Genomic DNA, 9479 nt, shown 5'->3' with positions numbered 1-9479 from the left:
GAAAGAGAACTACAACAAATCCAAAGTTTCTTTCCAAATTGAAACACCTGGATTTTTTTTTTTTTTTTAAGGGTCAGAAGGGATAGGGCTTGCCTATATAAATATATATTTAAAGATGAAATACTGTATTATATTGTATTAATGCAGCCTGCTTGCTAGTACAGCTCTGAGATTCAAGAAATATAACATGTGCATTTGTGTTCAAGAGTGCAGGCATCAGTTCAGACTGATGCTTGGAGATTATCCTGAGCTAGAATAATGTATTTATGACTAAGGTCAAAGGGATTACCCACATGAATAAGACCTAGCAGGATCAGGCTCCACTCTTACAGATGGGGATGAATAACGTGATGTGAAAACAGACTTTTTTGGATTGTTTTCTTCAAGCTTATGTAATTAATTTTTGTTTCTGTTTTAAAATATATTAAAACCACTTAATGCAGTCCTTAATATTGGTCAATATTTTCCTTTTAATTCTATATTTTTGACACCAGTCCTATAGGTCCAGCTGATGGAAAAATAGTTGACTGTTTCTTGCAACCAGCTGGAGGCCGGTCCATGTTTCTAAAGCCTTGCATTACCTGTAAAAGAAAGAACAAACAGTATTAACATTGCAGGATCAGTCCCAGGGTTTTGTGGTCTGAATGCTCCAATGTGTATATTAGAAAAGATTAGACAGGGAAAACATGCATTCATGTAAATCCTCACATTTCTCAACTTCCATAGATATGCACAGTATCTGTACATATCTTCTCAGTTTAAAGTCTGATGTGCTGCAATGAACGGTGATGATAGAATACAATAAATGCATTCTACTGGCAAAAAGATGGGAAAGAAAATGAAAGGTATTCCTAAGTCTTATTCATTGGCTTTTGTACTCATGCTTTTTTTTTCAAGTGCAATCCATCAACTGCTTACAAAAAGTATTTAGTTATTGAGAGTATTTGCATCCTGTCTCAATGTCCTTCTAGTCAATGCATTTGTTTTTATGACTTATAAAAGAAACCTCAAATGTTTTGATGTTCATACAACTCTGTTTCTCCTGAGTGAACCTCTTCTCTCAGTCCAGATCTCTGGCTAACACATTTCCACCTCCAGACCTTTGGCAAGGAAGAACAACAGGAGCAACGTTAGCCTGCAAAGCTGAGCTGGAAGACAGGTTGCTCTGACTGTGCAGGTAGTGTTTCCAGCTCTGTTGTGCCTGCTTTCTCCCAAGAAAGAGTGATTTGTTAGGAAGACTGAATAGCCATCATGTAACACCCTTACACAACTTGTTCCCTCTCCCTCTGCTGCTGAAGCAAAGGCAAAAACTCCAACTGATTTCAAGAGGAGCAGGATTGGGCCCTTAGGCTGTACATAAGTGTCTGTGTTGGAAAAAAAAAAGTACAATGTTGGATGCTTCTTATAATATAAGATTAGATCAAATCCTTTCAGTGCCCTGAAGCTTTATACCTTAATGCTGGGCTACCTGTGGCAGACAGCAAGTGAATGCCTGTCAGCATAGATCATCCTCTCAGTGTTCACTAAAAATGTGCAATTCTCATTTTGCAGCATTTGAGATCTTTTTAAAAATGGAGTCAAGTGGGAATAGAATGTAACATCAAGACAAGTAGCTTCAATTTTTACCTGATCATTGGCATATTCAAGGTATTTTGTATATAGTGATGCCTGACAAGTAGTCAATGGACAGCCAGAAAATCAGTGAGTTGATAGTAGTCTTCTCATCAACGTGAATGAAAAATGTATGTAGCTAGTCTGAGGGAACAGCTCACCAGGCAAACAAACTGCTGTTTGCAATACAGGCAAAATATGCTGGAGTTTATCGTGTGAAAGCAATACTTCCTGTCCTATCTGTAATGTGCCCATGAAGGAAACCTTCTGTCTGGAGCATGACCTTGTCCTGTGAGTGCTCAGTGCCACAGCAGCACCAAGGTCCGTAGCATGTCCCCTTGCTGCTGGTCTTCAGGCTGGGTGATCAGCTCTGGGTCTCCTGGGCTCCTGGGCAGTGGGGACAGGATAGGGAGCACCCATGGCCTGTCCCAACCCCACCGCTGTGCTGGGCTACTGGGAAGTACGGTGATTAGACTTGACCACAAAAGACAGCGTGGCAAAATAGTTTCACATTAGGGTGTGTTGTAAGAAGCCTCTCTGGAGAGTGTGCATGTCTAAATCTTTCTGGCTTTGGATGGTTCACTGGAGCTTCTCCTGGTGCAACCTCTGCTTGAGATCAGAGCTTTGCCTTTGTGTTTCACACAGTCCTGCCTCACCAGTACTTTTATTTTCAGCAGAGGACAAATCTCCTAGACCTTGGGCTACGGAGGTGAAATTTGGAGACCCCTGGCTCTTTCTATGACCTGCATTTTATGTAGGAGTTGGACAAAGATGAAATGGGACAAAGCATTTCCATCCCACACTTTCATGACTGGAATTTTGAGCCATTCATTTTTTTTTTGGAATTAAAGGCTGCTTTTTGCATAAGTAATATACAATAACTCGGTGAATACCAATTAAAAGCATATTTCACAAAATTAGACTTTCAGTTGCCTGTTCTGTTGAATATCAGTTGGTAATAAGCTTTCCTCATATCCCTGAGCATGTAATTTTTCCCTTGAATTCTTGAGTCACTGCTTTGATCACTTCTTGATTGCTTAAAGGCTGTGAGTCAGTAATATTTCCCAGTTTCATTGTCACATCAAAGATCTTTGAGGGGCTTTCTCCAACAGAAGGCAGCCAAGGTTCCTGGTTGACATAGTTCATCACCATGCTGAAGCTATGCTGCACAAATGAAAATAAGGAATAATGCATCACCTTTAGCCATTCGTGTAATCATTTGAATAATATGTATCACCTTCTTAAATGGGCCAGCTGCTACACAGCACTTTTTTTTTTTTTGCTTGAATTTTTACACTTGAAAATATGGAGGGCAAACATTAAACAGGAAAGGTGATTTTCATCCAGACATGCTGATGAATGGAAGCAAAGGCAGTTGCTTTCCTCTATTTGCAGATTTCTGCAGTTCCTTTATTCAGGTATTATGACATGAATAATTCTGGTGCTCAAAAGCCTCACATTTTTACAGAAGCATCATTTAATGTGATAATATGCAAAGTATAACAAAAGCCCCAAACAATATAAATAATTTGTACAGGATTCAGACTTCCGGTTAGGTACAGGAGTGCTCTCTTGAAATGAGCAATTCACATCACACAGAGGCAGTTTGTATCACTTGAAATTGCTGATGTGCCTCAACATGGTAAGGCAGATCCTGATGCTCTGCCCTCACTTGGTTTTGGTTCAGGGTCCTTTGTGGAAAAACCCAGGCAGATTTTCAAAGAAGCTTTGGATTTCCAAAGATCTCCAAAAATAACTTGAGGGCAAGACCATGATCTTCACCTGCAAATCCAGTGCAATCTCTGCCATCCCTTGTGGATTAACTCATGTGCTGGAGGAAAAAAGCCCTGTGGAGACAGACCAAAAGCTAGACATGGCTTTCTTTGGCTTGTGGAAAGAGGGAAAACCTGTAATTTTCAATGCTGGTGGCTCCTGTGGGGCTGCCACTGGTGTCTACAGGCTTACATTTTTGGACACTGTTGTGCTGAAAGAAGGACATTATGCCCATCTGCACCATCTTCACTTTTCCCCCTTGGTCAGAGGGTCTGGGTGTGCACAAATACCCCTTTGGGATATTTGGCCAGTCCTGCCTTCTATAGAGGGAGAAATGGCTAGGAAAGAGCCTGTCCGGACATTGCTTTTGGGGAAGGGGCTTGCATAGATGTTACCTGGAAGCAAAAGTTCTGTCTGAGTGTGGAAATTAAATTTTAGGTCTGAAAAAGTGGCAAATTTAACTTCTTCAGGAGTTGCAATTATTCCCACTGTTAACTTAGTTGCCATCATTCCTAGAGCAAATAAATTACAAGGGGAAGGGATTTAAAGGGACACTGTCGCCTTATAGATCCTATGCTGCAAACAAACAAATGCCTTTACCTGTGTTACAAATCCCACCTTAATGTTATTAAAAGTGAAAGAATTTTTAAAAATCCAATTTACTTGTCACTCTTTCTGCTTTGTTTACTGGTTGTGTTTTCTCACCATGGACAATAGAAATCAATGAAGTCAGATTTGCCTGTGTTTGAGTCACTTCCACTTTTAGGTTTTCAGGTTTAGGGCGGAAAGTTCAGGGGAATGGTTATTTCATCAAATGCAATTGTTTTCACTTGCAATTAAAATAAATCAATGGCAATGTTTCTATTCGGGCATATGTTTTGTAAAAGTCTGCTTCTGTGAAATTTAAACTTTGGACCAACCTTGGCAGTGTCCTTTGAAAGATGTAGCTAAGTAAAACCTGGTGCTAATAAAAATAATGCTTTTCATTACCATGGTAGATGGGAGACCAGTTATGCAGCAGGACTCCATCTTAATAGATATTGCATAAATAAGGGATAAAATACAGCCAGAGCCTCTGAAACAAGGCGTAGATCCGTCTCTAACAAGAACAAGAATAATGAGACACTGATATTCAGCACTATGAGCCATGATTTCAGCAGCCCAAGAAACCCGTTCTTGTAGGTAAGATGGCAAAGGCTGTTCTACAGAGGAATATGAAAGCAGATAAAGCAGTAACTTTGCAGATATTTACATGAGATTCTCATAAGCACAAGGGGCAGCTTTTGATCAAAGGATATAAATCTGGGTGAATCTAAATTTTTTTTTTATTATTTTTTTTTCTCCTATGCTGGAGTTTTCTATTCTGTGCTATCGCAGGAGGGCTCAATTTAGGTCCTCATAATGGTATGCAAGACTTGCAAAATGTATCCCAGATGGGGCATGCTCTCTAGATAAGGCTTTCTTCTTGTTCCACCAGGACTGAAATTTGGGGAGTTGCTGAAAGAGTGAATCACATTTGGCCTCAAGTCTCCATTTAGCCTTATTAAAGGGTCTCCATTTGTTACAGACTAGTGTGTACTGAGATACTGTCAACAAAATCTAAATTTTAGTAAAAATACAGCATTTTAATAACTAAGAAATGTATTTGTTTAAAAACATACAGTCAGCTAGAAGAATTTGCAATCTAAATTAGGTTTTTATTCATAACAATTCAGTGGAAACTTCATCGATTCTAAGAAATGAACCTTGTGGTTTGCTAATAACTGAGAAGACTAACCAGAGTGCCCTTGTGCACCCAAAGACCCCCACTTCTTTCCTGCTGAACTGAGAGAAACGGTTGCACACAGCAATCTCTACTCTGCATGACTGGGCACCACTAATAGGCTGGCTAGTGTTTCATGGATATGGACTACTCATGTACAGTGTGTCTGGAGTGTCACCTGCTGAAGGCAAAACCACAGAAATAGGCTATCAGGGGCAGAGCACTTCATTTTCATCTTAGAGAGGCGATGAAAATACCAAATCCAGGCTCAAAAGAATGGAAAATGTCAGTTCCAGATTTTCCATATCAACCATCGGGAGATGTCTGGATCCGAGTACTGTATCTTGGGCTCCTTCAGGACAGAATTCTCATCTGAAAGGAGCTGTGTTCTTTTATTGTTTTGTTTTTGTTATATTTTGTTAGTTTAAAAATACTGAGAGTACAGGACACCACTTCCTCGTGATGCTGCCTGCATGCCTGATGGTCACTGCTCCTCCTGAGGAGCTCAGGTTCTCATGGGCAGCATCTAATTACTACAAATACCTGCAATGTTTTGTTCCTTTCTCCTCCTTAACATAAAACTTTAGCTTTGGAGGAAAGTGGAATCTGCTTCCCTGACATTTCTAAATCCCCTGCTGCCACCTGACGACACCAGGCAAGGTGGCAGACCCTTGACCGAGATCAGGTTGCCTCCAGGTGAGCTGGCAAATTGCTCTGAGGGCCTAGAGGGGCCAGGTCCCTCTAAGGCTATAGGTGTCATGGGCAGGAAGCTCCCAGACAGCAAAACCTCTTGTACTGGCCAGCTGGGAGTTGTTTTTGAAGGGGGGAGAAGTGGGGGATAAGAAAAGAAGACCTTGTAGAAAGTTCCAGTCTCTATTCATAAGGCTTGTGATAAAAATGACCTCGTGTTTTATGGTGCAGCAAACAGAGCTGAAGAATGCAGTCCTGGGGCCAAGGGAAAGTGTTTCTTTGACGGGTTAGAGACACTTGAATCACACAGTGGCTTATTTCACTGTTCTCTCCTATTCTTGACAGTGCAGTGTTTAGAAAGGCTCTCTCGTAGTGGCATTGAGACGCTGAGGCTTTAGTGTGGATAACTCAGCTGCACTTTGCCATTTGTGCACAGCTCTTTGCTTTGCTGAAGGAGGGATGAGATCCTGTCTTTCAAAGACATCTCATAACCCATCTGTGTGCCTGTCTGTCTGTCTGTCTGTCATAGATATGAGCTATGATACAAAAAGCCCTCAGGAGCCAAATTTGCTGGGGAATTAAGCACTTAATACAAAGGCAGTCTTCTGCAATAAATGCTAGAAATCATTTGAAAATACTTTTATTTCTTTAAAAGAACCTGTATGCATGAAACCTGTTCTTCCTCCAAACACTGTTGATATTATATGCAGTTACTATGAAGCTTTGAGTGACCAATGTCACTTCTCCTCTTTGTCTGACACATTCAGAAACTTCTCCCTTCTCCCATTTTCACCATATAGCATCATTTTCTTCATCTTTTCCAAGACCTCTTGGAAGTACACAGACATGTGAGTACCACCTGGATTGTCCAGTTTCTCAGCTCAGCTTCCATCTAAATCTTTCCTAAAAAAAAGAGTCCAAGGGCTCTTGCAGCCAGCTCCAGGTTCTGGGGCAGGAGATGACCATTTGCTTGGTTTCTTGTGAGTCTGGAGATCTAAAACCTCTATCAAAAGTGTCACACTTAGGACAGAGCAAACACAGCTTTTGGCCCAGACATGTCATCAGGTGCTCAGTCTTTAGAGATGCTTCCAGCTCCTTCAGTTTTAACTTTTTCTCACTTGAAGCATTGCAGAGATATGCATTTGGGTGGAAATTTCTCTTCCTCAATGAAGGTTTTCCTAACTGCTGGCTCCTGGCTCTTTGTCTGATTTTTTTCTTTTCTTTTTTTTCTTCTTTTTTTTTTTTTTTTTTCTTTTTGGAGAGGCCCTACCCTCCTGTATACACACAAGAGATTTCAGCTGAAACACAAGTCTCCCCTTTGCTGTCTCTCTCCCCTCTTCCCAAGACTTAAGAGGAAATCGAATGCTGCAACATAAGCACACGGGTTACACTTATATTTAGTTCAATGGCTTCTTCTTTTTAACAGTTTACTTTGTCTCTTCTAATTCAAGCATGTCAGTAGCAAGTATCATATCTGTGACATCGATAATAAAAATCCCATTGTAAATGCCGGGGTGTCATTTTCCATTCTGCCTAAACAATCCCGAGCTTTGTACTTCCTGGAGTGGCCTCTGTCTTTCACAGGTGACATTTGCAAATGGGGATCTGCATGTGTAAACCACACAGCTAACCACCTAATTTCCATACACACAGGCTAGAATTAGCCCCCTCTGTGTCAGTGATGAGGCTAGTCTGGGGAAATTTGGCTGTCATGTTTACAACAAGTCCCTTTCCCCTTGGCCAGGGTGCCATCCTGGTGAGGTGGTGGAGGCACACAGTGTGCCCTGTGAGGTACAGAGGAGCTTCATGCCCTTCACTTCAAAAGGGAAACTGGGAAAACCATCCACAAGCTTGTGCGCTTTGACTCTAGAATGCTTTTCTTGAGATGCTTTGGTGCAGGATGCCAAGGGAAATTGATACCTGACTTTTGTGGAAAGAAGCCGATGCCTCCAGCATTTCTATTGTCCCAGATGGAGCCTCTCTGCAGGCTCTCAGAGACATGGAAGATGCAGCTCCTGGTAGGGCAGGGCTGGTTTTGAGCCAGCCAGGAGCTTTTCAGCATCGTTGCTGTGGTTCCTGCTGAGGCAGCACTGCAGCATCAATGCAGAAGGGCTGCGTTCCCTCCTCAGAAGAAGTGAAAGGTTTTCAGAAAACACGGCCTCTGAAAGGCTCACTTTATTGAGCAGGGGGGTCAAAATTGTGTATTTTTGTGGTATGATTTTTAGAATTCTTCTTAGAATTATACCATTATTTATATATTCTTATAAAGCTCAGCAATTATTCTAAATATCTACCAATATATACCAAAGTAGGTAAAAAGGAATAATTATGAGACCATTTGGCATGGCTACAGCATCTGTGGAAAAGACATCTTTTATGTGTAACACAATTTGTCCAGAATTAATGAAAATATCCAGGGCTGGTTTTATGAAGTAATTTGTCACATTAAACAAAAAAAACCTAAGGTTACGTTGGACATGAAAAGAAACTCCCTGAAGGTCAAAGCAATTAAACATTGGAACAACCCATCAACCCAGAGGTCACCAAGGCCTCATCTAATGAGAACGTTCAAACAGAAGGAAATCCTGCAATCATCTCCACTCATTTCTTCACCAGGTTAAATATCCATTTGAAGTCCTGGCGCAGTGCAGCCAATGGAAAAATTCCCAAGGGCTTTATTGGGACTGCATTTTTTGCCTGGTGTCTAATAAAACCTTGGTATTTTAAGCAGAACTGGAATAGTTGTGAATTTGCATCTTCCATGAATTCCTGTGAGCCAATACACCTGCAAGGAAACTAGCAGTAGCATCTTCAATAGCTTTGTCTTTCTTCCTTTCTTCCTCTGTTTTAGTATTAACAGCTGACATTTGGCTGTTATGAACATAACAGCCATTATGTCATAATCCCGTTTCATTGTTTTTGAGGGAATTTGTTTGTTCACAATCTAAAAAGAACTAGCACAGAAAGCAATTTTAGAAGATTACAATCCAAAAGAAAGAGAATGATTATACAAATTTGGCAAGACTTTAGCATACTTTTAGTATTCAGTCATATCTTTTCATAGTTTGGAAATCTCAGTAATAAAAAGGACTCATCACTAACAATCTGAAAATTTGTGTGCTGCCCTAACCTTCTAGAAGTAGATGTAATAAGATTTATAAATACCTTTCCTTTAAAACTGATTTAGAAAAATGCCAGGTAAGCTCACACAGATTTAAGGAAAGAACTATGTGGGTCAAGTGCTACACATTTCTTGTAAGCCCTGAATGGGCAAACTGTTTTACAGCTGGTAATGACAGCAGAGCCCAGAAGAGTTTCTTGCCATCTTGCCATTTTTTTCCTTCTGGGCTTTTCTGCCTTGGTGTTTTTGTTAATACTGCTCCCTCTTGGTTTTCACTTTTTTTTTTTTCTTTCTTTTTTTTTTTTTTTTCTTTTTTTTTTTTTTCTTTTATGGATATCTGATAAGTGTGGTACAATACTAGGTTGTCTGGTAATCATATTTTATAGGTTATAATTTCCATAGGCACTTCCCTGCTTTAGTGCAGGAGCTTTTATTAAAGACAAAGCAAGCCAAAAAAAGGAACCAATGACATATTTAATACAAGTTTATATTAGGTAACAGGATAAAAGACATAAAATGTTC

The 9479-nt window shown here is 40.3% G+C and overlaps 1 long non-coding RNA gene across 1 annotated transcript in view; it reads right to left on the bottom strand.

Moving 5' to 3' along the window:
* Positions 1-488: 488 nt before the first annotated feature.
* The window catches only part of LOC311435307, a 54285-nt gene continuing 45294 nt past the window's right edge, over positions 489-9479 (bottom strand). Inside the window, exon 4 of the long non-coding RNA XR_014692049.1 lies at positions 489-581. This is a non-coding gene — a long non-coding RNA (uncharacterized lncRNA). The remainder of the gene's footprint in view (positions 582-9479) is intronic.

Source organism: Aythya ferina, assembly GCF_964211825.1.
Source record: "Aythya ferina genome assembly, chromosome: 3".
NCBI classification, from domain to species: Eukaryota; Metazoa; Chordata; class Aves; order Anseriformes; family Anatidae; genus Aythya; species Aythya ferina.
The sequence above is the reverse complement of the archived record's forward strand: the minus strand, read 5'-3'. Positions and strand labels throughout refer to the sequence as shown.